Source organism: Castor canadensis, chromosome 15 (genome assembly GCF_047511655.1).
Source record: "Castor canadensis chromosome 15, mCasCan1.hap1v2, whole genome shotgun sequence".
Lineage (NCBI taxonomy): Eukaryota > Metazoa > Chordata > Mammalia > Rodentia > Castoridae > Castor > Castor canadensis.
The window spans coordinates 37,110,519-37,136,760 of record NC_133400.1 but is presented as its reverse complement, the minus strand read 5'-3'; the positions used below and the strand labels follow the sequence as shown (position 1 = coordinate 37,136,760).

General features: G+C 34.6%; 1 protein-coding gene across 6 annotated transcripts in view; it reads left to right on the top strand.

Moving 5' to 3' along the window:
* Positions 1-26,242, top strand: part of Phkb (phosphorylase kinase regulatory subunit beta) — a 205,941-nt gene that overhangs the window by 6,051 nt on the left and 173,648 nt on the right. The gene's annotated exons all lie outside the window — the stretch shown is intronic.

The window sequence follows — 26,242 nt, the reverse complement described above, 5'->3', positions numbered from 1 at the left end:
GCTGAGCAACTCAAATGTAACTGGACTAAAACAGAACTCTTATTCTCTACTTCTGTTCCTTTCCTAAACATGTTCCTCCTTAAATTGTCTCCATGGAGGTAAACTAAACCAATATCGGGATGGATTATTTCTTTTTATTTTTTTACCCTTTTTATTCAGTTCATCTGTAAGTCTTTTCTATTCCATCTCTAAAATATGTGCCAAATCTTTCTGTTTTCTTCAACTGTACTCTAACCCTCTAGTCCAAGACACTTTGATCTCTGCTCTGGACAACTGAACTATCCTGGATTCCGATCTCTACAATCTTGCTTCATTACAATCTTTTCTCCACCCAACAGTGAATAGGGTCTTGGAAATGTAAGTCAGATCTTATCGCTTTCCTCCTTCAAATCCTCCCGTTGGATCTTTCATTACCTTCGTGTAAAAACCTGTAGTTCCATTCGTTGGGTGACAGCCCCACATTGTCTGGTTTTTGCTTCTCTGACCTAGCAGAGTGCTTCTTTCCACCTTGAGTGCTCCTCAGCTATGCTGGCTTACTTTGGTTGCTTAAGTTGCAGTCTCCTTTTCAACTTAGGTATGTATAGTACCTATTTTCTCTGTCTGTAAAGTTCTCTGTGCTGCTGTTTGGGCATCTTGTTTCTTCTGTTGGCTTATAGGTTCTCATTTTAGGAAGTTCTTTTCAACCTATCCAATTTAAGTGACCCCTCCAGACAAATCAGTCTTAATGTTAATTCTCTGCAGGGACTTCTTGCTGCTTGAGGTATATATATATATATATATATATATATTTTTTTTTTTAGCTTTTCTGTCCATCACTATTCACTAGAATACAAGCTAAATGAGATTCCAAGGGTTTGTTCCTTGTTTTATCCCTAGGACCCAGAAAAGTACTAAGAATGTAATACGTTTAGTCAATCATATTGCTTAGAAAAACCTATTATTTATCACTCTTGAATTTCTGCCTCACCCATTGAAAGACAGTGTGCTAATATGATTATTTTATAGACTTTAGACTACTGGGATCAAATACCAGTACTGATACTTACAAACTATGTGAACTGCTTTTGTATCTAACTTTCCTTATTATACGGTAAAAATAATAGAATATCCCTTAACAATTTTTTGTGAAAATGAAATAATGTCTACGAAACACCTAGCGGTGATTCTCATGTCAATGACAGCTTTGACAATCATTTAAGCAGCTACTTTTTATTGAGTATTTATTATGTGACAAGGGGTATTATAAGTGCTTTACATTTAAATCTCACAACAATTTTATGCTGTAGGTAATACTACCATCCTCTTGAAAAAAATCAAAATACATAGGAATAAAGTAGCTTACTTAAAGTCACTAAGTTAGTGAACAATAGAGGTAGGATACAAACTCTGGAAGATCCTTTGCTCTTAAGCACTGCTGCTGTCCATCTCTTCATCAGCTATCAAATAAATGCCACAAATAAATGGCAGTGATCACTATTTGCATGTTGCTGTTGTTCTTGCTGATCTTTTCTTACTCACTTCAAATGAATTAGTGTTTATTGAACCTCTCTGGTGTCATAGAACCTTTGGTTGTTTTTCCGTGCAGAAGCTTGTTAGTTTGATAGAATCCCATTTGTGTGTTTTTGGTTTTATTTTCTTTTTTAGTTTTTTCCCAGTCTGGTCTTTGTATCAAGGTAATGCTGACCTCCTACAATGAGGTTCACTCCTGTCAATTCTTTTGGAATAGTTTGAAAAGAATTGGTGTTTATTCTTCATTAAAAGTTTGGTAAAATTAAGGAATGAAGCCTGGGCTTTTCTTCCTTAGGAGACTTTACTGATCCAGTCTCATTACTCATTATTGGTGTGTTTAGATTTTCTGTGTCTTATTGGTTCACTTTTATTAAGTTATATGTGTCCAAATATTTATCCATTTTTTGTAGACTTTCCAATTTGTAGACTTTGCAGTTAGTTGTGCATAGTAATCTTAAAGACACTCTGTATTTCTGTGTGATCAGTTGTCTTTTTTTTTTTCCATCTTTGGTTTAATTTATTTGGGTCCTCTCTCTCTGCTTTTTCTTATTGGTCCATCTGGAGGTTTATCAATTTTATATTTCAAAAAACCAACTCTTTGTTTTGTTGGATTTCTCAGTCTCAACACTCCCTTGGAATAGCAGTTGGTGTGGGGTTTTTTTCTTTTGTTTGTTTTTGCCTTTTCTTATGAAGACAAGTGCACCTATCACTTCTAGTCATCAACCTCCCTTTAAAGAACAGTATTTTTGCATACAGGAAATCTCTGACTCTTCTGGATTCCCCCAGTTGTTTCCTATTGATCTTTGCTGCTTATAACCATTATCTCCCATCACACTACCTTCTGAGTCAATACATCCCATAAATGTGCACTAAAATGAAGTACTAACCCTGTAACTTCCTTGGTTAATATTTGTCATCATCTCCCCATCTTGAAGGATTGGGTTGGGGACTTCAAGGAAGACTTCTCTGCACATGACATTTAAGCTGAAAGAGGAAATAGAAATCAAGGTAGAAACTGAGATGAGGGCTACTCTAGAGTGTGATGCTAAGGCTAAATAGAACTGTGTGCACAAAATATTGTGAATGATAGGAATGAGAGAGGAGGTTCTGGGATGGGCAGGACCTTGCAAGCCTCAAAGATATCTGGACCTTATTATAAATGTAGGGGAAGCATTAAAAATATAAAGTTATGTAGTTATACAAAGTAACGTTTTGTATATATATATGGATATGTATGTATATGTATATATATGTACATACATTTATATAAATGTATATATATATATATAAAATAGGTGTGCTTTCCATATTTTGCATAGTATCCTCAGGCTACTATGTAAAATATTGGTTGGAAGGTTGTGCTAAGGCAGAGAGCAGCCTGATTACAGAAGCTAGGTGTTATATGTTGCTATGCTTAATGCCTAGCACAGTGCACAGTCCTGTGTTCATTGGGGACACTCAATCCATCCTTCATAATGAACAGCTAAAGGGACAGATATGGACTGTGTCATAGTCTGGATTCAGAAAATGTTACCACTTTCTTATGTACCAGTTATGACAGTGCTTTTAGAATGTACCCCATTTAACAGAGGAACATTTCCTGTGTGTATATATAGTAAAATCTTCAATATGTTTATTTTTATATAATTACAATAATCTCTGTCCATATTTTAAAATGGCATATTGACTTTTATTTGAGAGTAATAATCTGAAAATCTGCATAAGGCGCTGCCGCCTTTGCTTGCTTCAGGTTGAAAGATATATGTTGGCATTTGATGTACCTGTGAAATGATAAAGGTGTGAAGATAAAGTTTTATGTTTTTTTTAAATTGATTAGCACTTATGCATTTGGGACATGTCTTTTGCAATTTTTGGGAGGGTCTATTTTGAAATACCTAATTAAAATCAAATAACAAAATTTTAAGTCCATGTGTTAGTATTTGTTCTTGAAATATTGGTAAATGCTTCCTTGATGTTCATTGTAGCTTGCTTGCTTTTTTTTTTTTGACAGTATTGGGCTTTGAATTTAGGATGTTCTGCTTGTGAGGCAGGCACTCTGCCCCTTGAGCCACATGCCTCCAGCCCTTTTTGGTCTCACTTTTTGCTCAGACTGGCCTGGACCACAATTGTCCTATTTTCCCTTTCTGTTCCTGAGATGACAGATATGCACCACCAGCAAAGGTTTTTTCTGTTGAGACAGGGATTTCATGAACTTTTTTGCCTGGGCTAACTTGGAACCACTATCCTACTGATCTTAGCCTCTCGCATAGCATGACAGGCATGTACTATTGCACCCAGCTATTGGTTGAGATTGAGTCTTATGAAGTTTTTGCCTGGGCTGGCCTCAAAACATGATTCGCCTGATTTCAGCCTCCCACTTGGCAAGGATTATATGCATGAGCCACTAGCATCTGACTTCACTGCAATTTTCTATCATTTTTAAATAATGTATTTTTAATAAATTTACACCTGTTCTCATTTTGCTTATGTTATGCTTTAGCTGCTTTGATAGAAATGATTTTTTAAAAGTAAAACTAAATTTTTGCTGTTTTTTATTGATATTTGTTTATTTCTTATAAATTTTATCAGCTTCTTTTTGTCAACAATATGACTGCCTCCTAGTCCTTTAAAATTATTTTTCATTTTGTTTTAAATTTCACAAATTTTCTTGCAGAATCTTTTTTATAGATGAATAGATATGATACCTAATAGTAAGTGACTCTCAAATGTCAAGTGAGAATCTTTTTGTTTTGACAAACAAAAAGAGGGGTTTGAACTCAAGGCCTTAAACTTGCTAACACTTGAGCCACACCCCCCAGCCCTTTTTTGGTTAAGTTATAGTTTAGGTAAAGTCTCATGTTTTAGCCCAGGGCTGGCCTCAGAAGCTTATCCTCCTACCTACAATCTGCTGCATAGCTAGAATCACAAGTATGTACCACCCCACCTGGCTTATTTGTTGAGTTGAGGGTCTTGCTAATTTTTTTGGGCTATCATCGAACCTCCTTATCTCTACCTTCCAAGTAACTGAGATTATAGATTGTGCTACCACACCACGCCTGCCAGAGAATCTTAAGTTCATAATTGAAATTGGTTATTTGTGTAGGTTTTGCTTCATTATATTGTCATTTGCTCTTTTTAAAAGTATACATTGTTAGTTTTTAAGTTGTTATGTAAATTTTTTAAAGTTTTTATTTTACTCTGTTATCATATAACCTTACACAGTGTTCATAGTCATTCTTTTTGGCCATTTAAAATTTAAGTTTTGAATGGTAGCAAAACAGCTGAAAATGATGAGGCAGGAAGATTGTAAGTTTGAGTCCATTCTGGGTTACACACACACACACACACACACACACACAACATTCAAGTCTTACAGCTCGAGATTGAATTTCACAGGCCCTGGTTGTAGAGTTGAATATTCGTGTTACTCAGATTTTACATCCCATGTTTTTTGCTAAAGCTGTGGGTGGAGATGAGGAAGGACAGACACAGACTGTAGGACAGTTCTGTTCTTTTTTTGCGAGCACTTAAACTCAGGGTCTTCACCTTAAGCCACTCCATCAGCCCTCTATTTGTGAAGGGTTTTTTGAGATAGGCTCTTGTGGAACTATTTGCCTGGGCCGGCTTCAAACTGCTATCTGCCTGATCACTGCTTCGTGAGTAGCTAGGATTAAGTCACCTGCGCCTGGCTGTAGGACAGTTCTTTATCATACATATTTCGCTTACTCCTATGTTTTGAAGACATACTTCTATTGGGTGCTTATGTTATATTCTTATTATAGTTCTATGTTTTTCTACCAGTTGTATCAGTGAAGAATTCTATTATATATTTAAGTAATTTTTCTCTTGTGGTTTCATAAACTTTGTAAGATTGGTTCTAAATAACTGATGGTTGGTTGGAGTTATAAATGATCAATATGTCAATGATGAATATGTCAAAAAGAATAAGTCTGGCTTGCTGTGGCTTCTGTCATTGAATTGTCTTTTCCATTGGATTTCAGCTGTGGGGCAACTTATTATTTATTTTCTGTACTTATCCAAAATTTTGGTTGTCTCTGACTTATGATTTCGGTCTCATCATTTTTCCCCTTCACAATTTCTGAATATGTTTCCTTCTTGAATTTCCACCTGTGTAACAGTGGCAGTTGTGCACTTCTCATTTTTCAAAAATTAAGGACAAGAGGTTAAATCTCTAAATTTATTATCACCCTTAATTTTCAATTTTTTTTATAATGTTTTGTTTTGTTTGATGGCACTAGGGTTTGATCTTTTGTGCTAGTTGAGCCATACCCCCAACCCTTTTTTTGCTTTAGTTATATTTTAGGTAGGGTCTTATGTTTGGGAACCTGTAACTATGATCTCCCATGTAGCTGGGATCACTGGCACATATCAGCATGCCCAGCTTATGGATTGTGGTTAGGTCTGACTAACTTTTTGCCTAGGCTGGCTTCAGACCATTGGGAGGATCACTATCATCCTGATGTGTGCCTCCTGAGTAGCTGGGATTTCAGGTATAAACCACTGTACCTGGCCTTTGATTTTAAATGTTTTAATGTAAGTTTCATATGTTTTGAGGATAGAAAATTTGACATGTATCTAGTAGTAGTCTCTGTCAGTCTCTTTCTAATTTGACCCTAGATTCTTGCCATGTTAATGTAGCTTGCTTTATTATTTCCTTTCCTCTTATGCAAAAATAATATACTTAATAAATTTTGAACAGTGTACCATTCTGTGGCTACATGATTCCAAAGCTAACCATACTGTTTGACTTTAACCAGTTTGGTGCTATAGATTTGGCTAGGTGATTCCATCTAGAAATGCTGCTTTACAGAAAATACACGTGCATCATGTGACTGTGCTGCATGTAGGAAATAGAGCCTCACGCCATTGGCTGACGTTTCTCTTAACTTTGCAAATTTTATACTTTCAAGTAATGTTTTAAAATATAACTTGCTTAAAAATAATTAAATAAATCTTATTTAAACATAATTTTATTTGACATTGTGGTAAGCTTTGACAAAGAACATTATTTCTATTGATATTCTTTCTGCTTTGTGTGAAGTTTTTTCCATTTAAATTGAGCCCTTTTGACTGGTAACCAGAATATATAGGGAACTCAAAAACTAAACTCTCCCAAAGTTAACGAACCAATAAAGAAATGGGCAACTGAACTAAACAGAACTTTCTCAAAAGAAGAAATTCAGATGGCCAAAAAACACATGAAAAAATGCTCACCATCTCTAGCAATAAAGGAAATGCAAATCGAAACCACACTTCATCTCACCCCTGTTAGGATAGCCATCATTAGGAACACCAACAACAACAGGTGTTGGCAAGGATGTGGGGAAAAAGGAACCCTCGTACCTGCTGGTAGGAATGCAAACTAGTGCAACCAGTCTGGAAAAAAATTTGGAGGATTCTTAAAAATCTAAACATAGATCTGCCATATGATCCAGCAATTCCACTCCTGGGGATATACCCAAAGAAATGTGATACAAGTTACTCCAAAGGCACTTGTACACCCATGTTTATTGCAGCACTGTTCACAATAGCCAAGTTATGGAAACAGCCAAGACGCCCTACTACTGATGAATGGATTAAGAAAATGTGGTATTTATACACAATAGGATTTTACTCATCCATGAAGAAGAATGAAATCTTGTCATTTGCAAGTAGATAGATGGAACTGGAGAACATCATCCTGACCAAGGTTAGCCAGGCTCAGAAGACCAAAAATCCTATGTTCTCCCTCATATGCGGACTTTAGACCTAGGGCAAATACAGCAATATAATTGGACTTTGGTCACATGAGAAGGCTAGAGCACACAAGGGAGGTATGAAGATAGGTAAGAAGCCCAAAAAACCTGATAGTGTTTGATGTCCTCAATGCAGAGGAACTAATGCAGAAACTAAAGCGACAGAGGCCAATAGGAAAAGGTTATCAGGCACTAGAGAAAAGGTCAGTTCGAGAAGAACTAACTTAGAATGTAACATATATGTACATGGAAGCAATGCTAGAAATCTCCCTGTATAGCTATCCTTATCTCAACTAGCAAAAATGCTTTGTCTTTCTTATTATTGTTTATACTCTCTCTCCAACAAAATTAGAAATAAGGACAAAACAGTTTCTGCCAGGAAGCGAGGGGGATAGAGAGGGAGAGGGCGAAGGCGAGGGTGGGGAAGAAGTGACCCAAACATTGTGTGAACATTTGAATAAACAAAAAAAAATAGTAAGCAAAAAGAGAAACTTGAGCCCTTTTAAAATATGGCTTGTTGATTTGCAAATGTAAAACTTTTGCCTTTGATTTGTGTTAAACTTTTTAAGAGGTGTTTTGTGTGTGTGTTATTTGCTTTTGCTTTTGGTAGCATTGGGGTTTGAACTCAGGGCCTCATACCTGAGACTTTCTCCTTTAGTCCCCTTTCCTTGTTCTCATAACAGTTTCAACAGGTCTGATTGTTCCATTTTCATACATGAATATATAGTACTTCCACCATATACTTCTATTCCTAGTTTCATCAGAGCTTTTTTCATGAAAGGATGTTGAATTTTATCAATGGCTTTTTCTGCATCTGTTGAGATGATGATAAAGTATTTTTTTTCTTTTCTTCTGTTAATATGCTGTATTACATTTAACGATTTGTGTATTTTGAGCTATCCCTGCATCCCTGAAATGAAACAGATTTTATTATGGTACATGATCTTTTTGATATGTTGTTGAATTTTGTTTGCCAGTATTGAGAATTTTTGCATCTAAGTTCTTTAAAGAGATTTGCCTATGATTTTCTTCTTTTTTTTTTTTCATTGTATATTTTCCAGTTTTGGGATGAGTGTAATTCTGGCTTCATAGAACGATTGTGGCAGTGTTCCTTCCCTTCCTGTTTCATGGGAAAGTTTGAGGACTATTGGTAAGCTCCTCTTTAAGGTCTGATAGAATCCAGCAGTGAATCCATCAGGTTCTAGACTTTTCTTTTTGGAGAGAGACTATACTTATGTGATTTTTATCATCCTGGTTCATCTTTTCTTGATTAAATGCATCAAGAAATTTATGCATTTCTTCTAGGTTTTGCAATTTATTTGAATATTGGCTTTTTAAGTTTTCTGTAATGATTCTCTGGATTTTGTTGATGTTTACTTGTGATATCCCCTTTCTCATTTGTAATTTTATTAATTTGTATCTTTTCCCTCCTCATTTTAGTCAGATTTGCTAGGGACTTACAATATTATTTATCTCTTCAAAGAACTGACTTTTTGTTTCATTGATTTTTTTGTATTATTATTATTATTTTTTTTTTTTGGTCTTTGTTTTCATTGATTTCAGCCCTTATTTTTATTTTCTCTCTCCTTCTGCTGGTTTTGGGTTTAGCTTGTTGTAGTTTTTCTAGGAGTTTGAGATGCAACATTAGGTTATTTATTTGGGATCTTTCTGTTTTTAATATATGCATTTGTGCCCATAAACTTTCCCCTTAGCACTGCCTTTGCTCTATTCCATAGGTTCACTTTCATTAGATTCCAGGAACTTTTTGATTTTCTTCCTTGTTTCATTGATGATCCATTGGTCATGGAGCAACATGTTGTTCAGTCTCTAGGTTTTTGAGTATTTTCTGCTGTTTCTTTTGTTGTTGAGTTCTAGTTTTATTCCTTCGTGGTCAGACAGTATGGAAGGGGCTATGTCCAATTTATTGTATCTGTTAAGACTTGCTTTCTGTCTTAAACTATGATCTATTTTGAGAAAGTTTCATGGCCTGCTGAGAAAAAATGTGTTCTATTGATGAATGTAATATTCTGTAAATGTCTGTCAGGACCATTTGGTCTGTGGTGTCATTCAATTCTGAAATTTCTTTGTATCTGTTGGTGATAGTGGAGTATTGAAATTTTCCTGCTCTCACTGTGTTGGGGTCTATCTGTGTTCTAAGTCCAGTAGTGTATGTTTAATGAAGTTGGGTATAACAATGTTGGGTGTATATAAGTTAACAATTTTTATTTTCTCTTGATATATTGTTCCTTTTATTAATGTGAAGTGACCTTCTTGTCTCTTCTGACTAATTGAGGTTTATAGTTTACTTTACCTGATATAAATATAGCTACTCATGCCTATTTTCAGGTCCAGTAGCTTGGTAAATCTTTTTCCATGCTAAGCCAGTGTTTGTTTCTGTCTGTGAGGTGGGTTTCTGATAGACAGGTCTTCCTTTTTAATCCAGCTTGCCAGTTAAAGTGTTTGATGGGGGAGTTGAGACCATTAACATTCAGGGTTGATATTGTAAAGTATGTGGTGATTCCTGCTATTAAGGGTTTGTGTGTGTGCAATTGATTCATTTTCCCATTTATTAATTATATTATTTTTCATTTACTGTTTAGTTTTTTGAGCTCTTCGTATATTCTGGATATTAATCAGTTATCTGTTGAATACCTGGTGAGGATTTTCTCCCATTCTGTGGGTTATCTCTTGGTTTTGACAACTGTTTCTTTTGATGTGCACAAACTTCTTTTTTTATTTATTCATATGTGCATACAATGTTTGGGTCATTTCTCCGCCAACCCCCCATCCCCTCCCTTCCCTCCCTCCCTCTCCCCCCTACTCCCTCGCTTCCAGTCAGAAACTGTTCTGCCCTTATTTCTAATTTTGTTGAAGAGAGAGTATAAACAATAATAAGAAAAACAAAGCATTTTTGCTAGTTGAGATAAGGATAGCTATACAGGGAGATTCCTAGCATTGCTTGCATGTACACATGTGTTACATTCTAAATTGATTCTTCTCGAACTGACCTTTTCTCTAGTTCCTGATCCCCTTCTCCTACTGGCCTGTGTCGCTTTAAAGGCATATGATATAGAACATATGTTTATTGGTCTTCTGCACAAACTTTTAAAATTGATGCAATCCCACTTGTCCGTTCTTTTTCTTATTTCCTGGGCAATTAGAGTTTCAATCATAAAGCAATTATTCCTACTTCTTCCAGTGTTTTCCCTTTTTTTCCTCCTGTAGTTATTTCAGTGTTTTAGGTCTTACGTTAATATGTTTGATCCATTTAGAGTGATTTTTGTTCAGGTTGCGAGATAATGGTCTAGTTTCAGTCTTTGTATGCAGTGAGTTTTCCCAGCATCATTTGTTGAAGAGGCTGTCTTTTCTCTGGTTTATGTCTTTGATTCCTTTGTTAAAGATCAGCTGGTTTTGGTTGTGTAGTTATATTTTTCAGTGTTCTGTTGTACCAGTACCAAGCTGTTTTTGTCATTAAGGCTTTTTAGTATAATTTGAAATCTGGTATTGAGATACCTCCAGTGTTTTTCTTTTTGTTCAACATTGCTTCTGATATTCAGTATCTTTTATTCTTACATATATATTTTAGGATTTTTTTTTTTGTTGCCAGTACTGATAGTTGAACTCAGGGCCTTAACTCTTGCTAGGCAGGCACTGTACTGCTTGTGCCACTCTGCCAGCTGTGAATTTTAGAATTGATTTTTCTATTTCTGCAAAGAAGGGCTTTGCGATTTTGATGGGCATTGTATCTCTCTGAGGTATGAGGACTGAAAAGTTATGTTGTCTGATGCTGCCCTGTCATGGTGGGGAAGTTACTTTCCCATCAAATTCCACAGTGGCATTAAGGTTTCCAGGAGGTGTGGTTTTTGTCACACATCTAGGGCTGCAAGTTTTCTGAGGAGGCTACCTATCTTACGTTGGGGTGGAGGCTTCAGCTTCTCCTCCCCTTGGGGAAGTAAGGGCCTGGATTCAAACTGTTTCTTAATTTACTCAGTTACCTTTCTCTTTTGCCATATTTTTCAGGTGTCCTGTTCCTCTTTTGTGGTTCTCAGTGCTCTTCTTCTCTTTTGCTTTTCTGTATATAGACTCTTCTTTGTTATCCATATTCTTATTCATATGGTCCAATGGAGAAAGCTTCTGCTGCTCTGTGATCTTACATGACTTTCTATATGTTGTTTGTATTAGTTCAGAGATCCTCTGTTTTGTTATCTTATTTTTGTAGTAATAATAATGTGAAGTTCAATTAATTTGTTATACCCACTTAATCCCAATTCTCAATAAGCTTGTAGCTTGGTAATAATCATTTGTCAATGACCACAAGGATAAAAACATCCTAGCAGGATATAAAGCTAATTAATATAATTTGAAGGAGTAAAAAGCTACTTAAGGGTTAGAATTTATTAATGGATTCTTGCTTTACTCCACTAAACAATATTAATGTTTGAACCTGACATCTAGACCAAATTTAAGGATTTCCTTTTTTATTTTGTCTTTTAAATATTTCTTACTTATTTTCTCCCCTTTGCATCCCTGTTGTCACTATATTAATTCAAGGGCTTATGGTGGTTATTTTTACCAAATTGGATCCTCCTGCCTAGATTCACCCCCTGTTTAGCAGTCCTTTACCTGTCACCAGATTTAAAGCTTGGATCATAACACCCCAGTGGCTGTTCAATATCAAAAGGATCAAATATAAGCATGGAATCTGCTGTTCAGCATCTCCCATTGTTAGACTTCTGGATATAATTCAGCTGCCTCTCCTGCTTAGATTATCTACTGCAGTGTTATTAATCTACTTGCAGCTCCTATATAGTCACTCTTTTCCTGCCTTATGTACCTTTATTATGATGTTCTCTCTATATTAAATAGCCCTTCTCTGCTAGTTTTGTGCACTCAATATCTTTTATTTTCCAGTGATCTCTTGTCTTGCTTATTTTCTGGCAACCTCCTTCTTTGAATCCCAGATTTTAATTAATGGTTCTGCTGGTTCCCATGGGATTTTTGACATGCTTCTTTTAAGTTAGATGTCACTGCATTGTTAATAGATAAGTATATATCTGTCTTCTTTACTAGGTCATGAAATTCTTCAGAACAGGGTCTAGATTTGTTGCAGCTTTGTATCAATAGCAGCTGATACATTTGAACTTCCTAAATACTAGGCATCTGTTAATGAAAAAGAGTGAAATGATATACTTTTAAATGAATTTGGGAAAACATAGCACCTTAGATTTTGCCATCTGGAGTAAGATCAGTTTTTTTTCAGAATAAGATATGATGTAAAATCTATTTCTGAAAAAGTCTTAATGTTAAATATTTCACCAGAGAAATCTTTGTTTTTTTCATATTAGATCACTTCAGATTGAAATTTGGAATTTATATAATTTAACCTACAGAAGACAGCTTTATTTTATTCATATGCATTGCCATTAAGCTAAATATATTACTGAAATGGAAATAAAAGGAACTAAATAAAAGGGCAGTTTCATTAATTAGGTTGACAACTAAAATAGCTCATTTTTACATGACTGATGTGCATAAAGTACAGTGATAAAAACTAGAGCTGTTTAGAAAACACCTTAGTATTTTTGGGAATATTACCATTAGAGCCATATTTCATTATCTTGGAAGCAGGTTATATATTGTTGTCAATCTGTACTATCTTCATAATAAGAAACGAAATTTCAGGAGGAGACCTGAAGTAATGGCTATATGTTCAGCTCTAGTTTTGCTTTACCTAAAACATAGAAACAAAACATATTTCAGTATTGAAGTCTTACTCTTTGATTTGCTAGCAGTGTGACCTTGGATAACTCACAAATCTCCTTTTTTTAATCTTTAAGAAAGATTAAAGATCTCTTCAATCTTTAATCTTTAGGAACTTAGAAGAGTTCTTAAGAGAATTAAATTGAATCATGAATAAAAAACTATCATAATACTCTGCACATGATAAATACTCAAATAATGTTTTTATTACTATGCTGATAGTATAATTCTATTATTATATTCTTTGCCTTTTTTGACCTCTTTAGTTAAAATTTAATTATGTGTTTATATTCAGTCTGGCATGTTGCATGTTAATAACTATCACTGAGTATGGTCTTTTGGGTACACTGATGAATTTTCGTAGTATATAGTAATTATTTTGGTAAAGATACCAAAATAATGAATGTAAATTGAAAATATCAGACGCATGAGTAGAGAATTTTGAGGTCTTGTTTATGGTGTTGATTCTGTAGGTCTACATCCTTGAGCAAATTGTATATTCTTTCCATTAAACAAGGGACTTCATCCTTGTTAATATTCCTTTGTGCTTTAAAATACGGTACTCAGTCATTGCCTATCAGTGGAGAATATGTTTATGGGTTTAAAGCCTAGGTTGGGCAATTTTAAGACAAATCTTACCAGATGAGGAACTTGTTGGGACTGCAGAGTTGAGTTGATATGATAGCTTTGGATTTGTTACTACAGTGATGCAAAGTTCTTAAGCTCTCATGAATGCAATGTTGGTCCTGATGCTTAAGCTGTTTTACTTGGTTCATGGTCTTAACTTTCTTGGAGTTGTAGAGTTGGATTTTCTTTAGAAAACTAAACTGCTATTTGATTTCGATCTTTGACTTCTTTGACATCTTCTTTCTTCTTTCCTCCTCGCTCATTTTTTACAAGATAGAAACACTACCTCTGTAATGCCCTGGGTCTCCTTAAAATGCAGATTCTGATTCAGCAGGTCTGAGATAGAACCTGAAAGTAAGATCAGGACCTGAAAGTAAGATCAGTTATACACCTGATCTTAGTTAAAAGTCTGAGAAGTGTTAGAGTCTGCACTTCCTTTACTATTGGTGTATGGCCTGCACTTGGAGGAGCAAAAGTCGTCTATAGCCAGTATTTGTTGAGCTGTAACATTCTTATGTTTCTTTGTCTTAACATTTAGACTGTAGATCTTAGGCCTTGAAGTAAGCATCACCTGTCATGTTCCCAGTCTTGAATTTAATAGTCTTTGGATAAATATATCATTATTTGAATCTTTTTTTTCCCATTAGGCATGATTCGACAGTTACTAGGTACAACTCTGGCTCTTTCTGCAGCTTCTTTTCTCTGCTTCTGCCAGTTTTGCTGGTCTACTTTATGTTCTCACTTCTGGCCTGAGTTATCCTTTTCCAGATTCTTTTACTCACCTGAATCCAGTTCATGGCTTCTGTTTTTAGCCATTTGCTATACATTAATAACATGTTAAATTTCCCAACAGATGCTATTGGAAAGGACTATATGTCTATACTTCCTTCTAGTCCCTTTATCATACATGGTAATAACAATTACATCTGGTTATCCCCTCTATGTCCAGAGGATCACATGGGGTCTTCCTCAGAATGTAATGTGTCTTTCCATTTTCAGAAAGGTGCCTACCCAATTGAATGGAAATGAGATGCATAATTGGTTAATAATAGAAGTTAAGCCAATCTTCCTCTCTCTTTAGTCCAATTTATTTTTCTATGTCTTTCTTGAGAAACTGAAGTGCTGATTGCTTGGAGGCTTCTCTTCTTGGAGGGTCTTGGTGGTAGGGGTGGGTAAGTTTCCTTTCAGCCTCTCTCATATCTCATGCAGCTATATAAAGCAAAATGATGCCAGTAAACACTGGCTTCCCATATCTTTTTTTCTAGGTATTCTTGTAAGGAAAGATTTACCAATCTTATATAAAGAATGTAAAAATATGGGCTAGATACTTCAAGTATATAGTAATTTTCCCAGAAAAGTAAAAGAAACAGCAAGCAGTCTTTAAATCAAGTACAAAAAACTAACAAGTTCAAGGCTGATTTCCATTATAGCTTCATGTTATAGAAGTAGTTTAGTTTCATTTGCTACAGTGTAAGCTGAATACCTTAAATATCCATTGTCATGTCTCTAGTTTTCATTTTGATTGTTTTGCTACAGTAAAGTACTTATAACTAAATTATAATGTAAAATTATGGTAAAATTTTAATAGCCTTAGTGTTCGCCCAGTGTCACATTCTTTCAACTGTATATTACACAAAAAAACTAGTAGTACATGAAAATATTCTACATGCAGACTAGACATGAAAAATTTTAAGCCAATCTAGATAGTTTAAATAGTGTATCACATGATGAATTAGAACCTTAAAGAATGCCTATTTTAGAATTCCAGTTCTGTAATTTTAAATGTACGTGTTAAAAGGTGGGATAATTTACATTTTAATATCTTCACTATAGTGTGAATATGGTGACCTAATATTCATTCTATATTTCTTTTATTTCTTATTTAGTACTAATATTATTATTTTAATTGTGCATAAATTTATGGGGTACAGTGTGATAACTCAATACATGTATATGATGTGTAATGTGTCAGTAGTTAGCATTTGTCTTCTTAAAATTTTATTTAATAATTTTTTAAAATTTAAATTTTATTTAAATTAATTTTAACCATTAAACTCAAAAAATTATATATATTCTTGGAGCAGCATTAGATGTTTTGATTGTTCTATACTTTTTTGGTTTTTTTTTTTTTTTTTTTGAGAAAGGATGTCACTATTAGCCTAGACTAATAGTGTCATTTTACACTTTTTAGTGAGAGATTAAATTTCACTCTCAATGGTCTTGAGTTTGTGTCCTCCAGAAACAGCATGCTTTTCTGGGATGTTTGACAATTGGCTGGGCTTGGTGTGGATATTAATGAAATTAAGGTTACTTCTGAATGGTCATAACTCAGAAATCATTTGCTTTGGTTATAAAATTTTGATTGAAAGCCTGTTAGCATCCTTTCTGTGTAGTACAGGGTAATATTCTAGTGGATTATTTCCCCCTCTTCTACCCTGAGTAATGCTTCTGCTGCTGCATGATTAGAGAAAGTGGCAGTCTTGGTTTTCTATAGTTTCTGCACATAGGCACTAAACTACCTACAATAACTCAAGGTTGCTGTGATGTCACTCAATTATCTTTTTTCTGTTTCATAAAATTTACCAATGATTTAATTTGCTGATTTAAAAATCATGATGTGGGGCATCTATCCTTTCTTTGAACAAAAGGATTTTGATGTGAATGTGACAAAGCTACTTAGTCAAGAATTTCTAGATTTCCTGTTTTATGCCCATTTCCTCCTAACTACCAGGATTCATGACAGAGTTTTACATGGAAAGGGACAATTGGTATTTAATATGCACTGTGCTAATTGCTTTACTTAAAATATTTCATTTAAGTCTCAAGTCTCACAACTACCTGTGAGGTAAGGTCATTTCCCCTACTTTTCAGATGAGAAGGCAGGGCTCAGTGAGAGCTCTGGTCCTGAAAGTGGTAAATTGATTTAGCTGTGATTGTATCCCAGTTCTTTCTGTTTTGAAAACCCTTGTTATTTCCACAGCCTCCTAGGTATTAAACCAATCTTCCTCTAGAAGTTTGTGGATATGCTGGACTAAGGTAGGGACTAGATCAGGTGACCTCTCCTTTACTCGGTGAATCTTGGGTTTAATCTTACTCACTTAAGAATGAAAATTGGCTTGTAAAAGATATGGCTTGGATTTATTTTGAAGGTGGGTCTTAGTTCGTTATCATGACTTTTACCACAGCATTGCATCAAACTACTAAAGTCTTAGGGGTTGAGTAGAAGTACAGTGATATCAAGACATTTTCAATTACTAGTAATAATATTCATATTAAATATACTGTTGAATTTTGCCAAGACTAGAATGTAGAATAGTCTTCATCAAATTGTATGTTAATTAGGTTTCTGTTTCTGTGATAAAATATCTGAGATAATCAACTTAGAAGAAGAAAAGGTTTATTTTGGCTTACAGTTTCAAACGTTTAAGTCTATACTTAATTGGTCTTGTTGCTTTGTGTCTATAGTAGCACAGTATATTGTGATAGGAACACATGGCAGAGGACGCTTGTTCATCTTATGGTACCAAGAAGCTAAAAGAGAGGAGAACACTGGTGTCTCAATATCCCCTTCAATGGCATATCTCTAATGACTCAACTTTCTTCTGCTAAGCTCCACCTCTAAAAGAAAGGTTCTGCCACCTCACAATAGTGCCACAGACTGGCAACCAAGCCTTTATCACATGCGCCTTTGGGATAATATCCCAGATCCTAACTATAGCAATGAGTAATGAATACTAGTTAATTTCTTTCCATCAAAATGCACTAAAGTTTATTTAGAACATTGGCTAAGTAAAACAGGGTAGAGATAGCATTAATCTATCTAGATATGATGCTGTCTTTCAGAACTATTTTTTCTATTCTGGTTATCGGTATTTTTATTTATAATCAGCTTATCTATTGCAGATAAAACGTAAACTACTAGCTGAGTATGGTGGGACACTCCTGTAATCTCAGTACTTGGGAAGCTGAGGCAGGAAAATTGCAAGGTCCTGGCCACCTTGGGCTTCAAATTGAGACTCTGGTGCTTCCCCCAAAAAAACAAAAAACAAAGACAAAAATCTAAACTACTATGAATTATAGTTTATTGTGATTTTTTAAAATTAACATTCAAGATCTTCTCTTTTCATATCTATTATACAAAATGATATCAGGACAAATTTTAATTAATAGTAATAGCATTCATATTAAATGCGCTCTTGAATTTTGCCAGCACTACAATATAGAATAGTCTTCATCAAAGTATGTGAATGATAAATGGAAATGGTTCAAATCCATGTTTTCAAAGTATTGGAATGCCTTGAAAGTATTATTTCTGCAGAATAAAATATGACAGAGCAAAAATGCCTAATATCACATGCTTTATCACTACAGCAAAAGGAAACAGTAAAATCAAATATTTCTTGTGAAAATTTAGAAGGTTCTTTCCCCCTAGTTAATGGGTGAAATAAGACTATTATTTTCTTCTTAGAAGTTTGCAATTTAAAATTTTCACTCAGAGTATAAGCATAAAATAAAGGGCCTGGGTTTCTCTTCAGAAAATGTCTATGTTCAGATTAGTATTATCCTTTATAAAATGATTCACTTACAAAGCTACATACAGGTATTCTAATGATGCTGCCATTGGTCAAATCATTTTAAAATCATCTCCTTTTGTGATTTCTTTCATGTACCCTTTATAAACAGCAGAAAAACAGAATAGAGTGGGTAGAATAGAACAGAACAGAAAAAGTTAAATTACTTTATGGGTACAGTTTTACTTAACTTCATCTGCCTTGAATCAACTTATTCATTGCAGCTGATTCTGAGTAACTCTTGGCCAAGTTTAGACATAAGAGGATAGTGAATTTGTTCAAGAAGTATTTATTAAGTATTTGCTCAATAAATATTTATTAAGCACCCACTATGTGCCAGGCACCATTAGCACTCAGGTTTCTGAAGTTACTAAAACACCCACTGTTGAGAACATTAAATTTATTCTACTTCTAAATGTACTTTTTCCCTAAAAAGAGGTTCTAAGAACTTCTTAGGATTAGAAATATTAAAATACAGCTTTGACCTCTCAGAAGTCATACAAAATCATAATACATTGTGGCAAAGTATTTGCTGGACTATAAATACAAAGGGAAAATGAAACAGCTAATTGAGTGATTGGTATTCATAAGGTCAACACGTTAGACATCAACTGGATTTAATATCCTTAAATAGATTTTATGGGCCATGTTGCTTCTCTAAAGGTCACTGGAAGAACTTAATACCTTTTTACTGAAAATAAAATGGGAATGGTGGAATGGCCTTTTCATATTTTACCTGCATAAGTTGAATAGGCAAATGTGACTTCCTTTTTATAATATTGTACCACTCATATTTGTCAGTTTGTATTTTATATTTAAGGTATAAATGTATCCAGCTTGCTATCTACCATGGAGAAACATAAACTTAAAAATTGGAAAGTTTAGGGCTATGAGCATGGCTCAGGTGGTAGAGGTACAGTGTTTGCCTAGTAATGCAAGGTCCTGAGTTCAAACTCTAGTACCTTAAAACAATGAAGAATTAAATGATCTCTATGTGAGTTATTAAGTAGGTAAAATGTGTGTGTGTGTGTGTGTGTGTGTGTGTGTGTGTGTGTGTGTGTGCGTGTGTACGCTAAAAGCTAAAAGCTTTTAGCTCTTCTCAGGCAAGTGAGAATTGTGAGTCTATGGTATAAGAAAAGAGCATTCATATATATATATAGTTCCTATCTATCTTATAGCTTTGTTAGGATTTTAAAATTGGATAATGTGTATAAAATATCTTCTACAATATAGAAGTTAGACTTACAAATTCCCTTTTCCTATTTAAAAAAATTAAGGAGTAAATACCTTATTACATAATATTTTAGACAGAGATACATGAAATAGAAATCATGTTCCTCTCCTTAGTACAATCACTTCAAACAATTTGCTGTGTATCCTTCTAGGCTGCTTTGAAAGTAGTTATCTGTGTGGGTATATACATTTGCTTACATTACATACATTGGATTATTGCTTAGTTTTGTAACATGTAGTTTTATGCTGTACATTTCTTGCTCTATAACGTTATATTTTTCAGTTTTTTCTTTGTTTTTGTCTTTCATGTCCTTATAAATACATACACTGAACCCCTGTACATTTTTAAGGCACTTCATTTAAATAGAATTGTCACATTTATGCATTCATTTTCTTGTTACGAATATGCTTTTTCCTTAATGTTTTAGATTTCTGTGCATAGTGGGGAACTAAACAATAGAAAATCAGTTTAACTTTAGTTTCTTTGTTTCTCAAGGAAGCATTGGTGATCTTGAAAATGCTCAAGTGCTGGGTCATTTTAAATTTTAAAATAAATTACCATTTGAAGTTAATGCAATGATTTAAATTTCATACTTGCTTGAAAATATATTTCTGTAATATACAGGTGATACATAGGACAAAATGTCTATTATTGTCCTTCTAGGAACCCTTGCTCTTAACAGCTCAATGCTTAAAATTTTAATAATTTACTGGTAAACCACAGATGTGGTTTGCATTTATACTATATTTTATATGTTCATATAAGGTGGTCTTTCCTCTGCTTTCTGATGCCTATCTGGTCTATACCCTTCTTACCCTTTTTATCTTCTAATAGCACATGTGATGCAGGGAACAATCATTCCATAAAATTATAAGACTATTTAATCCTATGTATAAAACATATTCTGCCTAGTTGTTGATTATCTCTGACTTATTCTGGGATTTTTCTACATACTTCTTACTAGTTCGTTAGCCACTGTGCTTTAATCTTCAAAAATATCTCAGGTTTTCAGAGACCTGTGTACCTGACTCTGAAAAGTCAGAACTCTTAACATGTCTCATATCCATAAAATTAGTTGCTTACGATTAGTGGGGATAGGAGCAAAGCGTATTAGAACTGGAGAACTTCAACTTTCTCAATTCTCAAAGTTACATAGTCATTAATAAAATGAAAATGGGAGATAATAATTCATTCCTTCCTTGGATGTGAGTCTACAGTCACAAATTTTGTATTATTTTTCTGCTAAAACTCAAGACCCAAAGAAATATGAAAGTATACCATTTGTGTTTTAATTTCAAGTGTCAAAGATGTGAGGGCGATTTGGTTGCGACATCTGTCACCTCATTGATCACCAGGGTTGATTCGTTTATCCGGCTGGCTACGCAGGTATCCCCTGCCTCCCTCACTGCTCCATGTGAACCTCTTCCCAAGCTGTGAACTTGCTAGAATAGAATGACCATCCCCAATAGAGGAGGACCATTCTTGGGTTAAGGGTATCCGAATAGCTATGTTCCCCTGGTAGAACTTCCAAACAAGCTTTCAAGTGTCAATATTCAGATTGAGTACTATATAATTTTTTCATCAATGTATTTTGCCTCAGGCAAAAAAAACCGCTCATTTTTGCAGACATTAATGCAACTACACATTAAGCTGTGACTTATTCAAGCTATTTGTAAATATCATATGCCTATAATAGGATTGAAATCCTGCCCAAAATTGTTATGTCTGTGAGAAAAAATATGAGTAGGCTAAATATCATATTATTAGTTATAGGAGTTTTTATAAATATTTTGAAAATTAAGGGTTTTTTTAATTTCAAGAGGAAATGGTCTGTTTGAATCCTTTAACTCAGAATGTTCTCTGCTTATGGCTTAGGATAAATATATCTTTCTATTCAGTATTGTATAAACTAAAAGCAAGCAATTTGACGTAGTAGCTCATCCTGTCATCCCAGCTAGTTGGGAGGTGGAGGCAGAATCACAAGTTCAAGCCCAGCCCAGGGAGTTAGCAAGATCCTATCCCTAAAGCAAAATAAAAGCAAAAAGTGCTGAGGGCAGAACTCAAGTGATGGAAGAGGCCCTGGGTTCAATCTCCTGTGTTGCCAAAAAGGCAACACAGGTACTTATGACCTTTTAAAAAAATTATAGAATATATTTTTTACTTTAAAAAACAGTTTAGAAAGCATGAAGCCCTGAGTTCAAACCCCAGTCCCACCAAAAACAAACAAACAAAACAGTTTAGAGAGCTGGATTATGGCTCAAGTGGGAGTGTTTGCTTAGTAAGTACAATGCCCTGAACTCTGCCAAAAAAATGAAAGTTTAGGAAACAAAATTCTAATAGGCTAAATACTTACATGCAAAATTTAGTTTTTATATCAAAAGCAGAAAATTAAGGTTATTATGTATACACACACATATATATACACACACATACATATACATGTGTGTACATGTTGCTTTAGCTTTTAAAAATATAATTTGACACTATTTTGTAAAAATTACACTTATTTAATGTAATACTTCTTCAGGAAATTTTGACCAGGGGTAAGCAAACTTTTTCTCTAGTGGGCCAAATAATAAATATTTTATTTAGGCTTTTGTAGATTAAGTGGTTTTGTTAACAGCTAGTCAATTCTGTGTTGTTTCACTGAATGCAAAGGTGGGAAAGGATGTGTTGTAATAGGCTATTATATAGCATTTCCAATATGTAGATGAAATAAATATAGGTGAATATAAATTCGGGGACACGGACAAATTTAAATGTAGTAAAATAATTAGGAAGTGCTGAGTTTAGGTATTTATTATTTTTTAGTGATTATTTAATTGTAAGTTTGAAATAATTAATTTTCAGTAATGACTGTTGCACAAGAAGCTCTCCAAATTCCTGAAAATTTAACAGTTGGACTTGCTCCAGATGATAGCACCTGGCTCTTGTATACCCTTAGCGATGCCTTAATATAAGGACTTTTTTTTTCAGTGTTTTTAATAATGGCAAGAACAGAAAACAAATTCTCAGTGATGGAGGACACGAGAGGGTGCCTAATGATGAGATAAAGGACAAAATTCCTATTGTACATGTGAAAAAAAACAGCATATGAATTATGATATGTGCTAAATCTTATGTTTCTAATTATTGCTTTTAGAAATGCCTGAAAGGAATGCACCAGAAAGTTAAAGATGACTATTTAGGGTGATCAAGTATTGCCTTTTTTTTTTTTTTTTTTGGCAGTACTGGGGTTGGTACCCGGCTAAGACATGCATTTTCCTAAGTTTTTCAACTGAGTATTAAATATGTGTATATCTATGAATATATGTTTGTAATTGCGTAGCCTTTCAGTTGTCTTCATATTTGTATGATAAGGTATTATATGAAATTGTTAATAGTCTCAGAGTTTGTAAGACACATGTTTCCTATTTTTTGATACTGCAAGGAAGCCATTTCTTTTTCTCTTCTTCTTTTTTCTTTTTTTATTTTTTTGGTGAGATTGGGGTGTAAACTCAGGTTTCATGCTTATAAATCACTTGAGCCATACTTCCAAGCCCATTTTGCTCTGCTTGAGAACTATTTGTATGGCTGGCCTTGAATCAAGATCTTCCTGATCTCAGCTTCCCAAGTAGCTAGGATTATAGGTGTGAGCCAGCAGTATGCAGCTAAGGGGAGCATTTTCTATTTTAAGATAATCTATCACTTTTTACTTTGTATTATTTTCCACTCAAAACTTTTTCTTGGTTTACTCCTAAGCTAACTTTGGTGACCTTCTAGGTTAGGGTTCAGAGTTTTATGCATATATTATATATATTAATTGAAAGAATAAATAATGGTAAATATCTTGCTCTATAACTCTTTATTTAGAAATTACTTCAAGCATCATCAAACTCTTGATAATTAACATTTTTGTATGTATTAAAAAACTTTGAATCATATCATGGAAAATTCTATGCCAAAATGATTGACTGTTGCTGTTATATAAGGGGGTCATTTCTCCCCCTCTTCCCCCACCCTTACACACCCTGACCCATCCCTCTCCCCCCTACCCCCTCAATACCCAGCAGAAACTATTTTGCCCTTATCTCTAATTTTGTTGAAGAAAGAGTATAAGCAATAATAGGAAAAACCAAGGGTTTTAACTAGTTGAGATAAGGATAGTTATACAGGGAGTTTACCCACATTGATTTCCTGTGCATGTGTGTTAACTTCTAGGTTAATTCTTGATCTAACCTTTTCTCTAGTTCCTGGTCCCCTTCTCCTATTGGCCTCAGTTGCTTTAAAGTATCTGCTTTAGTTTCTCTGCGTTAAGGCAACAAATGCTATCTAGTTTTTTAGGTGTCTTACCTATCCTCATATCTTCCTTGTGTGCTCTCGCTTTTATCATGTGATCAAAGTCCAGTCCCCTTGTTGTGTTTGCCCTTGATCTAATGTCCGCATATGAGGGAGAACATAGGATTTTTGGTCTTTTGGGCCAGGCTAACCTCACTCAGAATGATGTTCTCCAATTCCATCCGTTTACCAGCGAATGATAACTTTTCGTTCTTCTTCATGGCTGCATAAAATTCCATTGTGTATAGATACCACATTTTCTTGATCCATTTGTCAGTAGTGGGGCATCTTGGCTGTTTCCATAACATGGCTGTTGTGAATAGTGCCACAATAAACATGGGTGTGCAGGTGCCTCTGGAGTAACCTGTGTCACAGTCTTTTGGGTATATCCCCAAGAGTGGTATTGCTGGATCATATGGTAGATCAATGTTTAGCTTTTTAAGTAGCCTCCAAATTTTTTCTCAGAATGGTTGTACTAGTTCACATTCCCACCAACAGTGTAAGAGGGTTCCTTTTTCCCCGCATCCTCACCAACACCTGTTGTTAGTGGTGTTGCTAATGAAGGCTATTCTAACGGGTTAGGTGGAATCTTAGTGTGGTTTTAATTTGCATTTCCTTTATTGCTAGAGATGGTGAGCATTTTTTCATGTGTTTTTTGGCCATTAGAATTTCTTCTTTTGAGAAAGTTCTGTTTAGTTCACTTGTCCATTTCTTTATTGGTTCATTAATTTTGGGAGAATTTACATTTTTAAGTTCCCTATATATTCTGGTTATCACTCCTTTGTCTGATGTGTAGCTGACAAATATTTTCTCCCAGTCTGTGGTTGGTCTTTTCAGTGTGTAGACCATTTCTTTTGTTAAGCAGAAGCTTTTTAGTTTTATGATGTCCCATTTATCTATGCTATCTCTTAGTTCCTGAGCTGCTGGGGTTCCATTGAGAAAGTTCTTACCTATACCTACTTAACTCCAGAGTATTTCCTACTCTTTCCTATATCAACTTTAGAGTTTGGAGCCTGATGTTAAGATCCTTGATCCATTTTGAGTTAATATTGGTATAGGGTGATATACATGGATCTAGTTTCAGTTTTTTGCAGACTGCTAACCAGTTTTCCCAGCAGTTTTTGTTGAAGAGGCTGTCTTTTCTCCATCATATATTTTTAGCGCCTTTGTCAAAGACAAGTTGGTTATAGTTGTGTGGCTTCATATCCGTGTCCTCTATTCTGTTCCACTGGTCTTCATGTCTGTTTTTGTGCCAGTACCATGCTGTTTTTATTGTTATTACTTTGTAATATAGTTTGAAGTCAGGTATTGTGATACCTCAAGCATTGTTCTTTTGACTGAGTACTGCCTTGGCTATTCGTGGCCTCTTGTGTTTTCATATAAATTTAACAGATTTTTCAATCTCTTTAATGAATGTCATTGGGATTTTGATGGGAATTGCATTAAACATGTAGATTAGTTTTGGTAGTATAAACATTTTTACTATGTTGATTCTACCAATCCATGAGCATGGGAGATCTCTCCACTTCTATAGTCTTCCTCAATCTCTTTCTTCAGACATTTATAGTTTTCCTTGTAGAGGTCGTTCACATCCTTTGTTAGGTTTGGACCTAGGTATTTGATTTTTTTTGAGGCTATTATAAATGAAATTGTTGTCATATATTCTTTCTCGGTTTGTTCATTAGTATAGAAATGCTAATGATTTTTCTATGTTGATTTTATATCCTGCTACCTTGCTATAGCTATTGATGGTGTCTAGGAGCTTTTGAGTAGAGTTTTTTGGGTCTTTAAGGGATAGGATCATGTCATCTGCAAATAGGGATATTTTGACAATTTCTTTACCTATTGTATTCCTTTCATTCCTTCTTCTTGCCTAATTGCTCTGGCTAGGAATTCCAGTACTATGTTGAATAGGAGTGGAAAGAGTGGGCATCCTTGTCTTGTTCCTGATTTTAGAGGGAATGGTTTCAGTTTTTCTACATTAAGTATAATGCTGGCTGTAGGTTTGTCATATATAGCTTTTATAATGTTGAGGTACTTTCCTTCTATTCCTAGTTTTCTTAGAGCTTTTATCATGAAATGATGTTGGATCTTATAAAAGGCCTTTTCTGCATCTATTGAGATGATCAAGTGGTTTTTGTCTTTGCTTCTGTTAATGTAGTTTATTACATTTATTGATTTCCATATGTTGAACCACCCCTGCATTCCTGGGATGAAGCCTACTTGGTCGTGGTGAATGATCTTTTTTTGTGTTGTTGAATTCGGTTTGCCATTATTTTATTGAGGATTTTTGCATCAGTGTTCATTAAGGAGATTGGCCTATAGTTCTCCTTTTTGGAGGTGTCTTTGCCTGGTTTTGGGATAAGTGTAATACTGGCTTCATAAAATGTGTTAGGCAGTTTTCCTTCCCTTTCTATTTTGTGGAACAGTTTAAGGAGGGTTGGTATCAGTTGTTCTTTAAAGGTCTG